The 18,197-nt window shown below is 30.1% G+C and overlaps 1 protein-coding gene across 1 annotated transcript in view; it reads right to left on the bottom strand.

Annotated features, from left to right (window-relative positions):
* LOC141727326 (transcription factor 4-like) overlaps positions 1–18,197 on the bottom strand; it is a 93,530-nt gene that overhangs the window by 48,660 nt on the left and 26,673 nt on the right. The window lies entirely within an intron of this gene.

Raw genomic sequence — 18,197 nt, forward strand, 5'->3', positions numbered from 1 at the left:
ATTAATTAATGGAAAAAATACCAGTTAATACATGAAAATAGTTCCAATTAATAAATGGAAATAATTCCAATTAATAAATGGAAATAATCCCATTAATAAATGGAAATAATCACAATTAATAAATGGAAATAATTCCAATTAATGAATGGAAAAATCTCAATTAATGCATGGAAATAATCCCAATTAATAAATGGAAAAAATACCAGTTAATACATGGAAATAATTCCAATTAATAAATGGAAATAATCTCAATTAATAAATGGAAATAATTCCAATTAATAAAGGGAAATAATTCCGATTAATTAATGGAAATAATTCCAATTAATAAATGGAAATAATGACAATTAATACATGGGAAAAATCCCAATTAATTAATGAAAATAATTCCAATTAATTAATGGAAATAATTCCCATTATTAAAAGGAAATAATCCCAAATAATTAATGGAAATAATTCCAATTAATAAATGGAAATAATGCAAATTAATAATTGGAAAAAATCTCAATTAATTAATGGAAATAATCCAAATTAATAAATGGAAATAATTCCAATTAATAAATGGAAATAATCCCAATTAAAAAATGGAGATAATTGCAATTAATAAATTGAAATTATCCCAATTAGTAAATGGAAAAAAATCCCAATTAATTAATGGAAATAATCCCAATTAATAAATGGTAATAATCTAATTAATTAATGGAAAAAATACCAGTTAATATATAGAAATAATTCCAATTAATAAATGGAAAATATGCCACTAATAAATGGAAATAATTCCAATTAATTAATGGAAATAATCTAATGAATTAATGGAAATAATCGCAATTAATAAATGGAAATAATCCAAATTAATCAATGGAAAAAATCTTAATTAATAAATGGAAATAATGCAAATTAAGAAATGGAAGTAATTCCAATTAATGCATGGAAATAATCCCAATGAATAAATGGAAATAATCACAATTAATAAATGGGAAAAATATTAATTAATAAATGGAAATAATTCCAACTATTAAATGGAAATAATCCAAATTAATTAATGGAAAAACACCGATTAATCAATGGAAATAATCCCAATTAATACATGGGAAAAATACCAATTAATTAATGGAAATCATTCCAAATAAATAAAAGGAAATAATCCCAATTAATAAATGGGAAATAATTCCATTAATAAATAGAAATAATCCCAATTAATTAATGGAAATAATCCCAATTAATGAATGGAAATAATTCTGATTAATAAGTGGAAATAATCCCAGTTAATAAATGGAAATAATTCCAATTAATTAATGGAAATAATTCCAATTAATGAATGGAAATAATTCCAATTAATAAATGGAAATAATCCAAATTAATAAATGGAAATAATTCCGATTAATAAGTGGGAAAAATCCCAAAAATAAATGGAAATAATCTCGATTAATTAATGGAAATAATCCCAAATAATAAATGGAAATAATCACAATTAATAAATTGAAATAATTCCAATTAATTAAAGGAAATAATTCCAATTAATTAATGGAATTAATTCCAATTAATAAATGGAAAAATCTCAATTAATAGATGGAAATAATCTCAATTAATAAATGGAAATAATCCCAATTAATTAATGGAACATAGACCAAAAAATCACAATAAATCAATTCAATACAATATAAGAAATTAAATATAAAATATGAAATAATTAAATGAATAATTAATAGAAATAAATGGAATAATTGGAAATATTTCCCAGTAAAATCGGAAATAATTGGGAATCAAGGAGATTTTTAATTGGGAATCATTAATTAAAAAATAAATAAATACAATTTAAAAAAATTCCGATTTTTGCCAATTAAAAATTCCCAGGTGGAAAAGGAAAATCGGGATCAAAATGGGAAAAAATCCGAATTGTTGGGGAATTTTTTTGGGAATTTTTAGGAATTTTATTGGGAATTTTGGGGGATTTTTTGGGGAATTTTTGGAATTTTTTGGGAATTTTTTTGGAATTTTTAGGAAATTTTTTTTAATTTTTTGGGAAATATTTTGGGATTTTTAGCAATTTTATTGAGATTTTTTAGGGAATTTTTTGGAAATTTTTTTGGAATTTTTAGGAAAATTTTTTGGGATTTTTTGGGAATTTTTTGGGATTTTTAAAAAATTTTTTATTTTAATTTTTGGGGAATTTTTTGGGAATTTTTTTGGATTTTTTGGGAAATTTTCTGGGATTTTTTGGGGAATTTTTTGGGATTTTTTTGGGAATTTTTTTGGATTTTTAGGGAATTTTTTAGGAATTTTTTGGGAATTTTTTTGGATTTTTTGGGAAATTTTCTGGGATTTTTTGGGGAATTTTTTGGGATTTTTTTGGGAATTTTTTTGGATTTTTAGGGAATTTTTTAGGAATTTTTTGGGAATTTTTTGGGAATTTTTGGATTTTTTTGGGAAATTTTTGGGATTTTTAGGAAATTTTTTCGGAATTTTTTGGGGATTTTTAATTTTATTTCTATACATAATTATTAATTCTAATTCTCTATATAATTTCGTAATATTTATCTTTTATTATTTATATTTCTACTATTTATTATTCATCATTTATTATTTCATTTTTTATTATTGATAATTATTATTTATTATTTTTAATAAATGAATATTATCTAATAATATTTATTTTTATTTATTATTATTTATTTTATTTGTTTTTGTTTATTATTATTTATTTTATTTATTTTATTTTTTTTTTTATTATTGATATTCAGACTCATTAATACTTATTAATTTTATTTATTGCCATCAATTAATTTCTAATTCTCATTTCTCTGAATTAATTAATCTGTAATTAATATTTGTATTTATTATTATTTATATTGATTTTATAGAATATATTTCTAATCTATTTTTATTTTTAATATTATTTATTAATTAATTGGTAATTATTTATAATTACATCTATTATTTCTATTTATTACTTGTATTTTTTTATTAATAATGATTTATTAGTTATCATTATTAATTACTTATTATTTATCATTATTTTAAATTTTATTATTTATTATTTATTATTTTATTTTATTTTTATTATTTAATATTTATTATTTTTTTTATTTATTATTTATTACTTATTACTCATTACTTATTAGTTTATTTTATTTATTTTTTATTTATTATTTATATTTGTAATAATTAAATAGATTGAAATCCCTATTAATAATTTATTATCGATTACTGATTATCAATTATTGATTATTAATAGCTGGATCAAATTTTTATTTATCTATTATTTTTAATATTTATTAAATTTATTATTTATTTACCTATTATTTTTATTATTTATTATGTGTTATGTATTATTTATTAGTTATTAATTTTATTATTGATTATTGATTATTGATTAGTTATTAATTATTTTATTCTATTCCTCAAATTCCCAATGTTAATCTCTGCAATTCCCAAATATTGATTATTAATTCTTGATTATTATTTATTAATTATGTATTTCTTATTTATTTGTTATTGATTATTGACTATTTATTATTTATTATTAATTAATAATTATCGGTTATTAATTATTTTGCTCTATTTCCTAAATTCCCAATGTTAAGCTCTGCAATTCCAATTATTATTTATTATTAATTATTGATTATTAATTATTTTATTCTGTTCCCCCAAATTCCCAATGTTAACCGGCATCATTCCCAAATATTATTAATTAATTATTATTATTTATTATTTATTGATTATTGATTTCATTCCCAGTGTTCACCTCTGAAATTCCTAAATATTATTAATTATTGATTATTAATTATTGGTTATTGATGATTTTATTCTGCTCCCATTATTAATTATTGATAAATAATTATTGGTTATTGATGATTTTATTCCGTTCCCATTATTAATTACTGATTAATAATTACTGATTATTGATGATTGTATTCCGTTCCCATTATTAATTATTGATTATTGATGATTTTATTCTGCTCCCATTATTAATTATTGATTATTAATTATTGGTTATCGATTCTTTTATTCTATTCCCATTATTAATTATTGATTAATAATTATTGATTATTGATTATTTTATTCCATTCCCATTATTAATTATTGGTTATTAATAATTTTATTCTGCTCCTATTATTAATTACTGATTAATAATTATTGAATATTGATCCTTTATTCCGTCCCCATTATTAATTATTGATTATTAATTATTAACTATTGATTCTTTTATTCTGTTCCCGTTATTAATTATTGATTATTGATGATTTTATTCCGTTCCCATTATTAATTACTGATTAATAATTATTGGTTATTGATTCTTTTATTCCGTTCCCGTTATTAATTATTGATTATTGATGATTTTATTCTGCTCCCATTATTAATTATTGATTATTAATTATTGGTTATTGATGATTTTATTCCGTTACCATTATTAATTATTGATTAGTGATGATTTTATTCCGTTCCCATTATTAATTACTGATTAATAATTATTGGTTATTGATTCTTTTATTCCGTTCCCATTATTAATTATTGATTATTGATGATTTTATTCTGCTCCCATTATTAATTATTGATTATTGATTCCTTTATTCTGTTCCCATTATTAATTATTGATTATTGGTTATTGATGAATAATTCTTGGTTATTGATTATTTTATTCTGTTCCCATTTTTAATTATTGATTATTAATTATTGGTTATTGATGATTTTATTCTGTTTCCAATATCCCAATGTTTAGCTCTGGAATTTCTAAATATAATTTATTATTGAATATTGATTATTGATTATCTATTATTGATTATTGATTATTGATGTTTACCCCAGTAATTCCTAACTATAATATTGATTATTGAATATTGAATATTGAATATTGATTATTTGATTATTTGATTATTTGATTATTGATTATTGATGTTTGCCTCTGGAATTCCTAAATAAAATTGATTATTAATTATTGATTATTGATTATTGATTATTGGGGATTATTTGGGGGGGATTTTTTGGGATTTTTTCGGGGATTTTTTAGGAATTTTTAGGGATTTTTTGGGAATCTTTTTTTATTTTTTCGGGATTTTTTGGAGATTTTTTAGGGATTTTTGGGGGGATTTTTAGGGATTTTATTGGGGATTTTTGGGGGATTTTTCGGGATTTTTTTGGGGATTTTTTGGCAATTTTTGGAGATTTTTAGGGGGGATTTTTTGGGATTTTTAAGGGACTTTTTTGGGGATTTTTTGGGGATTTTTTTGTGGATTTTTTTGGATTTTTTGGGGATTTTTTAGGGATTTTTTTTGGTTTTTTGGGGGGATTTTTTGGGATTTTTTGGGATTTTTTTAAGGGATTTTCTAGGGATTTTTGAAGGGATTTTTTGGGGTTATTTTTTGGGATTTTTTGGGGAGAATTTTTCTGGGAATTTTTGGGAATTTTTTAGGGATTTTTTGGGATTTCTTAGGGATTTTTTTTGGATTTTTTTGGAAATTTTTGGGGATTTTTTGGGGGCATATTTAGGGGATTTTTCTGATTTTTTGGAGATTTTTTAGGAAGTTTTTGGGGGATTTTTTTCGGGATTTTTTAGGGATTATTTGGGATTTATTTGGGAATTTTTTGGGGATTATTTGGGCAGTTATTGGGGGATTTTTTGGGATATTTTTGGGAGATTTTTTGGAAATTTTGGGGGATTTTTTTGGGATTTTTTTGGGATTTTTTAGGGATTATTTAGGGATTTTTTGGGATTTTTAAGGGACTTTTTTGGGATTTTTTTAGGATTTTTTAGGATTTTTTAGGGATTTTTTGGGATTTTTTGGCGATTTTTTTAAGGATTTTTTAGGGGATTTTTGGAGATTTTTTGGGGGATTTTTTAGGAATTTTGGGGAAATTTTGGGGATATTTTTGGGGATTTTAGGGGGATTTTTAGGGGATTTTTTAGGGATTTTTAAGGGACTTTTATGGAGATTTTTTAGGGACTTTTTGGGGATTTTTAATGACTTTTTTAGGATTTTTTGGGATATTTTTAGGGACTTTTTGGGTATTTTTTTGGGATTTTTTTTTTTATTTTTTTGGCATTTTTAGGGTTATTTTTTGGGATTTTTTTTCATTTTTGGGGAGATTTTTGGGGGGATTTTTTGGGATTTTTGGGGATTTTTTGGGGACTTTTTAGGGACTTTTTGGATATTTTTGGGGATTTTTTTCAGGATTTTTTAGGGATTTTTTAGGGGTTTTTTTTGGGAATTTTAGGGGGATTTTTAGGGATTTTTTGGGGATTTTTAAGGGATTTTTTTAGGGATTATTTAGGGATTTTCAGGGAATTTTGGGGGGATTTTTTAGGGATTTTATTGGGATTTTTTAGGATTTTTGGGGAGATTATTTTGGGATTTTTCGGGGATTTTTCGGGAATTTTTTGGGGATTTTTTTAGGGATTATTTAGGGATTTTCGGGGAATTTTGGGGGGATTTTTAGGGACTTTTTGGGGTTATTTTTTGGTATTTTTTCGGGATTTTTTGGGGATTTTTTTTGGCATTTTTGGGGGGATTTTTTTTTTCATTTTTGGGCGGATTTTTTAGGGATATTTTGGGAGATTTTTTTGACATTTTTTAGGGGATTTTTTTAGGAATTTTTAATTATTATTCCCAATTTCCCCCCACAACGAGTTCACCCCTCTCCCCCTTCCCTTCACATCTGCCTTATTTTAATTTTAATTTTAATTTTTATTTTTATTTTTATTTTATTTTCCCTTTTTGGCACCGTCCCCATTCCCCGCCATCAATCCCCATTAATTACAACCTCGTCAGCGAAAGCTGCGCATGCTAATGAGCCCTCATTTGCATACGGCGCTTTGTTACCATGTCATTAATTATTACATTTTATGATGATGAATGCAGCTGTCGTGCATTAATTAGCCACAAAAAATTAAAATAAATAAATAAAACCCAAAAAATTCAAATTATTTCCCCTCCAAACTTTTAATTTTTTATTTATAATTTTTTATTTTATATTAATTTTTTATTGTTAATTTTTTAATTTTTTTTGTGTTTTTTTTTAGGGATTTTTTGGCGGCTTAATTAACACCGGGCTTAATTAACGGCGTGATGTCAGCGGTTTTAATTAAGGATTGGCACCGGGACAAGAAAATTCCTCGCTGCAGTAAAAGTCCCAAAAAGTGAGGAAAAAATTCCAAATAAATCAATTTATTTTTATATATTTTATTCATTTATATCATATTAAATTCTATATTTGCATAATATTTTTATATATTTTTTAAGTTGGAAAAAATTCCAAATAAATCAATTTATTTTTATAGATTTTATACGGTTGGAAATTTCCAAATAAATCAATTTATTTTTATATATTTTATACCTTTATATCGTAATAAATTAGATATTTGCATAATATTTTTATATATTTTTTAAGTTTGGAAATTTCCAAATAAATCAATTTATTTTTATCTATTTTATAAAAATAAAATCAAATAAATTCATAGAAATTAATCAATAAATTCATATAAATTTATATCAGATTAATTTGCAATAAGGTGTGTATTAGGTGTTCATAAATAAATTTATTTTTATATATTTTATATGTTTATATCGTAATAAATTAGATATTTGCATAATATTTTTATGTATTTTATACGTTTGGAAATTTCCAAAAAAATAAATTTATTTTTATATATTTTATACGTTTATATCATAATAAATTATATATTTTCAATAAGGTTATATTAGGTGTTTATAAATAAATTTATTTTTATATATTTTATACGTTTGGAAATTTCCAAATAAATAAATAAATATATTTTTAAAATATTTTATACATTTATATCATAATAAATTACAAATTTGCATAATATTTTTATGTATTTTATACGTTTGAAAATTTCCAAATAAATAAATATATTTTTAAGTATTTTATACGTTTATATCATAATAAATTATATATTTGCAATAAGGTGTATATTAGGTGTTTATAAATAAATGTATTTTAATATATTTTATACATTTATATCATAATAATTTATATATTTGCATAAATGGCGTATATTGTGTATTTATATATTATATATATTATATTTTATATTATATATTTGCAAAAATTCATGTATTATATTAATATATGATGTGTTTAAATATTATATATATAATTTGCATATAATTTATATTTATTATGTGTTTATATATATTATATAAATAATATATATTAAAAAAATATATGTATATAATGTGTTTATATCTATTATACATTTATTATATTATTAATTTCCAAATATATATATATTATATAAATATATTTTATTTTATATTTGCAAAAAACCAAGGATTTCTATTATAATTTATAAATATAAAATATATTATATATAAATATATATAAATATATATATATAAATACATATAAATATATATAAATATCTATAAATATATATAAATATCTATAAATATATATAAATATATATAAATATATATAAATATATCAATATATATATAAATATATATAAATATATAAATATATAAATATATGTGATATAAATATATAAATATATATAAATATAAATATAAATAAAATATAATATAAATATAAATATAAATATATAAATATAAATATAAATATAAATATAAATATAAATATAAATATATATATAAATATAATAATAAATATAAATGGCTATTTACAAATATTAAAATGAATATAAATTTATATAATACATTAAAATATATATTTATTCTATATATTTAATCTACTTGGCTTTTTGGCAAATACTAAAATAAATTTTATAAATTGTATTAAAATATTATATTTATATTTATATTTATATTTATATATTTATATTTATAATTTATTTATATTTATATTCATATTTACATTTATATTTCTATTTTATATATTTATATTTATATCAATATTTATATTTATATTTATATTTTATATATTTATATTTATATTTATATTTATATTTACATTATATATTATAATATTTATGCTTGGTTTTTGCAAATATTAAAATAGAAATATAATTATATATTATATATATAATTTTTATAGTCATATTTATAATTATAATTAATTATAATATATTTATAAATATAATTAAATCCTATATTAAATAGAATTTCTCCATCAAGTCTCAAATGTACAAAATTCAAAATTTAAATAGAATTTATGAATTATATGAATATGCAACAGGTTATTTTTTAATTCAAATTATTCTCATTATTCTGCCTCAAATTCTATTTTTTATGCTTATATTTTTATTTTCTATATATCTATCCATAATTATATCTATGATTAATATAGATTTTATATAGTTTTATATTTATTTTATATGGATTTATTTCTATTTTATATGGTTTTATTTGTAGTTTATATAGGTATATTTATATTTTATATGGTTTTATTTATTTTTGATATGGTTTTATTTGTATTTTATATGGGTATATTTATATTTTATATGGTTTTATTTATTTTTTATATAGTTTTATTTGTATTTTAAATGGTTCTATCCATACTTTATATGGTTTTATTTATATTTTATATGGTTTTATTTGTATTTTATATGCTTCTATACATACTTTATATGGTTATATATTTATTTTATATGGTTTTATTTGTATTTTTTAATATATATATCCATATTTGTATATATATAAGTAATTTATATGGTCATATATTGATTTTATATGGTGATATTTGTATTTATTCCATTATTATTATTTATATTTAATTATTTGTATTTATTATTATTATTTATGGTTATATATGAATTTTATATATGTATTTTATACCGTTATATATTTATTTTATATGGTTATTTATGTATTTTATATGGTGATATATTTATTTTTTATGGTTATATTTGTATTTTATAAAGTTATATATTGATTTTATATTTTTATATTTGTATTTTCTCTATATATCCATATATTTATATTTGTATATGTGGTTATATTTGTATTTTATATGATTATATTTGTATTTATATTTATTTTATATGGTGATTTTGGTATTTTATAAGGTTATAAATTCATTTTCTATGGTTATATTTGTATTTTATATATATATATATGTATATATGGTTATATATGGATTTTTTATGGTTTTATTTGTATTTTGCATTTATGTAAAATTTATTTATTTATATTTATATTTCATATATTTGTATATATGGTTATATTTGTATTTTATATGATTATATTTGTATTTATATTTATTTTATATGGTGATTTTTGAATTTTATAAGGTTATAAATTCATTTTATATGGTTATATTTGTATTTTATATATATATATATATATATTTGTATATATGGTTATATATGGATTTTTTATGGTTTTATTTGTATTTTGTATTTATGTATAATTTATTTATTTATATTTGTATTTCATATATTTGTATATATGGTTATATTTGTATTTAATATGATTTTATATATATATATATTATGATTATATTTTTATTTTTTATATATGTATATTTATATATATACTTATATTTGAGTATTTTATATATGTATATTTATATATTTTTATTTTATATCATTTTATATATATATAATGATTATATTTTTATTTTTTATATTTGTATATATGGTTATATTTGTATTTTATATGATTTTATATATATGTAATATGATTATATTTTTATTTTTTATATATGTATATTTGTATATATGGTTATATTTGTATTTTATATGGTTTTATATATATATATATATAATAATTATATTTTTATTTATATATATATATTTATATATATGGTTATATTTGTATTTTATATGATTATATATATAATTATATTTTTATATATATATATTTCTATATATGGTTATATTTGCATTTTATATGATTTTATATATATATATAATGATTATATTTTTATTTTTTATATATGTATATTTATATATATGGTTATATTTGAATTTTATATTATTATATATATATTATTATATTTTTATTTATATATATATTTGTATATATGGCTATATTTGTATTTTATATGATTTTATATATATATATAAAATTATATTTTTATTTTTTATATATATATATTTGTATATATGCTTATATTTAAATATTATGTATATTTATATATATATGTATTTTATGTTTATTTTTTATATTATTTTATATATGTATATTATGATTATATTTCTTTTTATATATATATCTGTATATATGCTTATATTTCAATATTATATATATTTAAATATATGTATTTTATACATTTATTTTTTTATATGATTTTATAGATGTATATTATGATTATATTTTTATTTTTCATATATATATATTTGTATATATGCTTATATTTGAGTATTATATATATTTATATATATTTTATATATTTATTTTTTATATGATTTTATTTATATATATTATGATTATATTTTTATTTTTTATATATGTATATATGTATATATTTGAATATTTTATACATGTATCCCTATTTCTATATATGCTTATATTTGAATATTTTATCCATCTATCCCTATTTGTATCTATGCTAATATTTGCATAAAATCCATATTTCCATATATGCTTATATTCCAATTTTCTTCCTTTTTATTCCCCTTCCCATCCTTTCCATTTCTCATTCCCGAACCATTAAAAATCCGATTTTTTCCCATTAAAAATCCGATTTTTTCCCATTAAAAACCCGATTTTTTCCCATTAAAAACCCGATTTTTCCCATTAAAAACCCGATTTTTTTCATTCATTTTTTATTGAAAAACGGGATTTTTTATTTTTAAAAAATTACAATGGAAATTAAACAGAAATAAAAATGAAAATATAAAAAGAATCAAATGGGATATAAATAATGGGTGGCAGCAGATGGGCCCATTCCACATGAGCGGGCCGATCAATCACAGCTGAAGGGCCCAGGTGCGGCACAGCCGATGCCAACGCGTGCCCATGTCACAGGCTGGCACACACGGGGGTGGTGTGGGCACCAATGCCAGCCTGGGTCCTATAAACCCACCCTGGCATCCCACAGACCCACCCTGGTACCCACAGACCCACCCTGGTACCCACAGCCCATCGTGCCCATTGCACAGGCTGGCACACACGGTGTGCCAGTGCCCACCCCCATGCCAGCCTGGATCCTATAAACCCACCCTGGCATCCTATAAACCCACCCTGGTACCCACAGACCCACCCTGGTACCCACAGACCATCGTGCCCATTTCACAGGCTGGCACACACGGTGTGCCAGTGCCCACCCCCATGCCAGCCTGGATCCTATAAACCCACCCTGGTACCCACAGACCCACCCTGGCACCCACAGACCATCGTGCCCATGTCACAGGCTGGCACACACGGGGGTGCCAGCAGTGCCCACAGCAATGCCAGCCTGGGTATGGATCCCCTTGTATCATATAAACCCACCCTGGTGCCCACAGACCCACCCTGGTACCCACAGCCCATCGTGCCCATTTCACAGGCTGGCACACACGGGGGTGTTGTGGGCACCAATGCCAGCCTGGATCCTATAAACCCACCCTGGTACCCACAGACCCACCCTGGCACCCACAGACCCACCCTGGTACCCACAGCCCATCGTGCCCATGTCACAGGCTGGCACACACAGTGTGCCAGTGCCCACCCCCATGCCAGCCTGGATCCTATAAACCCACCCTGGGATTCTATAAACCCACCCTGGCACCCACAGACCCACCCTGGTACCCCACAGCCCATCGTGCCCATTTCACAGGCTGGCACACACGGGGATGCCAACAGTGCCCACAGCAATGCCAGCCTGGGTATGGATCCCCTTGTATCCTATAAACCCACCCTGGTACCCACAGACCCACCCTGGTACCCACAGACCCACCCTGGTACCCACAGACCAGCGTGCCCATTGCACAGGCTGGCACACACGGGGGTGCCAACAGTGCCCACAGCAATGCCAGCCTGGATCCTATAAACCCACCCTGGTACCCACAGACCCACCCTGGCACCCACAGACCATCGTGCCCATTGCACAGGCTGGCACACACGGGGGTGTTGTGGGCAACAATGCCAGCCTGGATCCTATAAACCCACCCTGGTACCCACAGACCCACCCTGGCACCCACAGACCCACCCTGGTACCCACAGACCCACCCTGGCACCCACAGACCATCGTGCCCATTTCACAGGCTGGCACACACGGGGACAATCCCTGTGCCCACTGGGGACAATCCCTGTGCCAATCCCTGTGCCCATTGGGGACAATCCCTGTGCCCATTGGGGACAATCCCTGTGCCAATCCCAGTGCCCATTGGGGACAATCCCTGTGCCCATTGGGGACAATCCCTGTGCCCATTAAGGACAATCCCTGTGCCCACTGGGGACAATCCCTGTGCCAATCCCTGTGCCCTCATTGGGGACAATCCCTGTGCCCATTAAGGACAATCCCTGTGCCCACTGGGGACAATCCCTGTGCCCACACTGGGGACAATCCCTGTGCCCATTGGGGACAATCCCTGTGCCCTCATTGGGGACAATCCCTGTGCCAATCCCTGTGCCCACTGGGCACAATCCCTGTGCCCATTGGGGACAATCCCTGTGCCAATCCCTGTGCCCATTGGGGACAATCCCTGTGCCCATTAAGGACAATCCCTGTGCCCATTGGGGACAATCCCTGTGCCAATCCCTGTGCCCATTGAGGACAATCCCTGTGCCCATTGGGGACAATCCCTGTGCCAATCCCTGTGCCCACTGGGCACAATCCCCGTGCCCATTCTGCCATCCCACCATCCCAACTCCTCCATTTCAATTCCATGAATTTCCCCTCTAAAATTCGAATTATTTCTGCATTTTCCCCTTGCAAAAATTCTCATTTTTCCATGCCAGTCTCTGATGCCAACCCCTCCTCTTTTCCCAGCTTTATTTCCCCATCCAATCTCCCCCCAAAAGTTGATTTTATTTATCCAAACTCCTCCTTTTAACTCCACAGGCCCGGCCTGTGAATTCTCCTTCATTAAATCCCTTTTTTGTGGGCCCTTAACGAGCAGCACAACAACCCCTTTGTTTTTGGTGCCCGCCGGAGCGTGAGTGCCCATGGAAATGCCCCCCTCGTTCCCACTTTGGGGTTTTTTGTTCCCTGCATTTTCCCACGTGCCCGTTTGCCAGCTGCCGTGCCAATCCTGAAAAATCCCGAACCGCCGATTTCTTAATTTCATTTACGTTTTGCTTTGTGCTGCTTTTTTTTGTCGTGGCTTTCAAGGCCTTTCTATTGGAAGGGATTTTTGTGCTGGAGGTGGGAATTGGAGGCTGGAAATTATGGGAAGGATCCCAAAATTATAGGCAGGAATTTGGGATTATGGACAGGATCCCAAAATTATGGACAGGAATTTGGGATTGTGGGCAGGAGTTTGGGATTTTGGGCAGGAGTTTGGGATTATGAACAGGATCCCAAAATTATGGGTAAGAGTTTGGGATTTTGGGCAGGAGTTTGGGATTGTGGGCAGGAGTTTGGGATTGTGGGCAGGAGCCCAAAATTATGGACAGGAATTGGGATTAGGGACAGGATCCCAAAATTATGGGCAGGAGATTTGGGATTATAGGCAGGAGTTTGGGATTGTGGGCAGGAGTTTGGGATTGTGGGCAGGAGTTTGGGATTATGAACAGGAGCCCAAAATTATGGGTAAGAGTTTGGGATCATGGAAAGGAGTTTGGGGTTTTGGGCAGGAGTTTGGGATTGTGGGCAGGATCCCAAAATTATGGGCAGGAGTTTGGGATCATGGAAAGGAGTTTGGGGTTATGGGCAGGATCCCAAAATTATGGGTAAGAGTTTGGGATCATGGAAAGGTGTTTGGGATTTTGGGCAGGAGTTTGGGATTGTGGGCAGGAGTTTGGGATTGTGGGCAGGAGTTTGGGATTGTGGACAGGATCCCAAAATTATGGGCAAGAGTTTGGGATCATGGAAAGGAGTTTGGGATTTTGGGCAGGAGTTTGGGATTGTGGACAGGAGCCCAAAATTATGGGCAGGAATTTGGGATTATGGACAGGAGCCCAAAATTATGGGCAGGAGTTTGGGGTTGTGGGCAGGAGTTTGGGATTATGGACAGGAGCCCAAAATTATGGGTAAGAGTTTGGGATCATGGAAAGGAGTTTGGGATTTTGGGCAGGAGTTTGGGATTGTGGACAGGAGCCCAAAATTATGGGACAGGAGTCTGGATTTATGGGAAGGAGCCCAGAATGAAGAACAGGAGCCCAAAATCAATGACAGGACTCTGGGATTAAGGACAGGACTCTGGGATCAGGGACAGGAGCCCAGAATTAAGAACAGGAATCTGAAATTATGGACAGGATCTGGGATTAAGGACAGGAACCCAGAATTAAGGACAGGATCTGGGATTAGGAACAGGAACCCAGAATTAAAAACATGAGTTTGGGATTAGGAACAGGAACCCAGAATTATGGACAGGATCTGGGATTAGGAACAGGAACCCAGAATTAAGAACATGAGTTTGGGATTATGGACAGGAACCCAGAATTATGAACATGAGTTTGGGATTAGGGACAAGAACCCGGAATCATGGACAGGATCTGGGATTAGGAACAGGAGCCCACAATTAAGAACAGGAATCTGAAATTATGGACAGGAGTCTGGGATTAAGGACAGGAACCCAGAATCATGGTCAGGATCTGGGATTAGGGACAGGAACCCAGAATCAATGACAGGACTCTGGAATTATTAATAGGAACCCAGAATTAAGGGCAGGACTCTGGGATTAGGGACAGGATCTGGGATTAGGAACAGGAACCCAGAATCAAGGACAGGACTCTTCTGGCAGCACAAAGTTGCTCCAAACCCCATCCCTGAAATTCCTGGCCAGTTTTGGCCATTCCTCCCCAATTCCCCGTTTGGGTTTGTGCAGCTGCCGTAGCAAAGAAAAGGAATTAATGTTCCTGCCGTGGCAGGCACTAAAGGGAGAAAATCCCAAATCTGCCAGGCTGCCGTGTAATCCCATTTGAGGAAATGTGGAAATCGTTACAAAAACACCGAGAGGGCTGAGTCACATGCACAGCATGGAAAATTTGATCCCAAATGTTTACAAATTGCAAGCTTTTCATGCTGTGTGGGGTAAACTTCACTAATCTGCAAAAAATTCCAGTTCTGCTGCGGGGATGAAACGGGAAAATCCCGTTAAACATCGAGAAAAGGGTTTGGGAAATATTCAAAAAAAAAAAAAAAGCAGAATTTTCCCACAGGTCACCACGTTGTCTGTGGTGGCACCCAAAGGGTGGGTGGCATCACAGAGCCACGGAGGGGTCACCCTGGTGTCCCAAAGTTCATTGGCATTGGCATTGATATTGGCATTGATATTGTCACCGCCATTGCCATTGTCAATGCCATTGCCATTTCAATTGCTATTGCCATTGTCATTCCCCATTGCCATTGCCACTGTCATTGTCATTCTCATTGCCACTGCCATTGTCACTGCCATTGCCATTCCCATTGTCACTGTCATTGCCATTGTCACTGCCATTGCCATTGTCATTACTATTGCCATTCATTCCCATTGTCATTGAAATTCCCATTGCCATTGCCATTGTCATTGCCTTTGCCATTGCCATTGTCATTGTCATTGTCATTGTCACCACCATTGCCATTCCAATTGCCATTGCCATTGCCATTCCCAGTGCTACTGCCATTGCCATTGCCATTACCATTGTCACCACTATTGCCATTGCCATTGCCATTCCCATTGCCATTGTCACTGCCATTGCCATGCCCATTCCCATTGCCACGACCATTACCATTGTCACCACCATTGCCATTTCCATTGTCACTGCCATTGCCATTCCCATTCCCATTCCCATTCCCATTCCCATTCCCATTCCCATTGCCACGACCATTGCCATGCCCATTGCCATTGCCATTGTCACTGCCATTACTATTGCCATTACCATTGCCATTGGCATTGCCATTCCCACGCCCAGTGTCAGTGCCATGCCCATTGCCATTGCCATTCACGTTAACTTTCTATTGCCGTTGTCACTGTCATTGCCATTCCAGTGCCATTGCCATTGCCATTGCCATTCCTGTTCCCATTGCCATTGCCATTGCCATAATCACTGCCATTGTCACCGCCATTGCCATTCCATTGCCATTGCCACCATCACTGCCATTGCCACTCGCACTGCCACTCCCATTGCCATTCCTGTTCCCATTGCCATTGCCATAATCACTGCCATTGCCATTGGCAGTTTACTTTCCATTCCCATGCCCATTGTCATTCCCATTGCCATTGTCACTCTCAGTGCCATTGTCACTGCCATTCCTATTCCCATTGCCATTGCCACCACCATTGCCACTGCCATTGTCATTGCCATTCCCATTGTCATTGCCATTCCCATTGCCATTGCCACTGGATTTGCCATTGCCATTCCCACTGCCATTCCTATTGCCATTGCCATTGCCATTCCCATTGCCACTGCCATTGGCATTCCCATTGCCATTCCCATTGCCATCCCATTGCCATTGCCATTGTCACTGCCATTGGCATTGCCATTGCCATTGCCATAATCACTGCCATTCCTATTCCCATTCCCATTGCCATTGCCACTGCCATTGCCATTCCATTGCCATTCCCATTGCCATTTCCATTCCAGTGCCATCCCATTGCCATCCCATTGCCATTACCATTGCCATTCCCATTCCCATTCCCATTCTCATTTCCATTGCCATTCCCATTCCATTCCCATTGCCATTCTCATTCCCATTGCCATTCCCACACAGCCCCATGATTTCCCAGCCCAGCTCCCCACCCCACCCCCATGAAATCGGATGGATTTGCTGGAGCCCAGCTGTGCTTTGATGGATTCCCCTGCAGTGCAGGGACAGTTGGCATTTCCGTGCTTTCCTTGGCTTCTCCCACCTTTCTCAAACCGCCACAAGTGCCAGGGATGAGGGATGTGTGGCAGCCACAGCTCCGTGTTTTCCTTGGAATCTTTGAAGGGAAGAGTTTGCTTTGCTCCTGGATGGAGCCTGGCCACTATTCTGACATCATTTATTGACTTTATCAAACTCTAGCACAGAATCCCGGGATCGTTCCAGCTGGAAAAGATCTCCATGGAGATCTCCCTTCCACTCCAAACAACATTCCCAATGTTCCCTCACCTTTGATTTCTCTGCTCCTTTTGGCATTTATTCATTAGGGTTTCCATCGTGAATCCACGGGTAGAGATCCAAAACATCAATAAAACATCAGGAAAATGGAGCTAAAATGCTAAATATCACGG

The sequence above is a fragment of the Zonotrichia albicollis genome (genome assembly GCF_047830755.1).
Source record: "Zonotrichia albicollis isolate bZonAlb1 chromosome Z unlocalized genomic scaffold, bZonAlb1.hap1 SUPER_Z_unloc_1, whole genome shotgun sequence".
NCBI lineage: Eukaryota > Metazoa > Chordata > Aves > Passeriformes > Passerellidae > Zonotrichia > Zonotrichia albicollis.